Raw genomic sequence first — 442 nt, forward strand, 5'->3', positions numbered from 1 at the left:
GCCGTATTTCATTTCTTATACAATTGTAATGCATACCATTGAGGATTCTTTGTATAGATGATCATAAACCATGAAATAACAAAATTTCAAAAATAATTGTAAGTATTCCCTTTACCGTTTATTAAAATGTATAAGTGTTTCTCTTATGTTGTGTGGTTTTCGTTCATGCAATCGTAAAAGTGTTTGTTATTGGGTAAAACACCAAAGTTTGACTTCATAATCTGGTTAAGACACTTAATGAAGGTTATATACGTGTTATTCAATCCGCAAAATATTGTTTTCGGTTTAAAAACCCCTAGTTCCTTGGAATTTCCTCGGAATATTCCGAGGGAATTCCGAGGAAACTCTTATCTTCCTCGGAATTCCGTCAGAATATTCCGAGGAAATTCCGAGGAAAAAGGGTTTGGGGTTTCAAAACATTGATTTTTTTTCGCCGTATTTC

Source organism: Brassica oleracea, chromosome C4 (assembly GCF_000695525.1).
Source record: "Brassica oleracea var. oleracea cultivar TO1000 chromosome C4, BOL, whole genome shotgun sequence".
NCBI lineage: Eukaryota > Viridiplantae > Streptophyta > Magnoliopsida > Brassicales > Brassicaceae > Brassica > Brassica oleracea.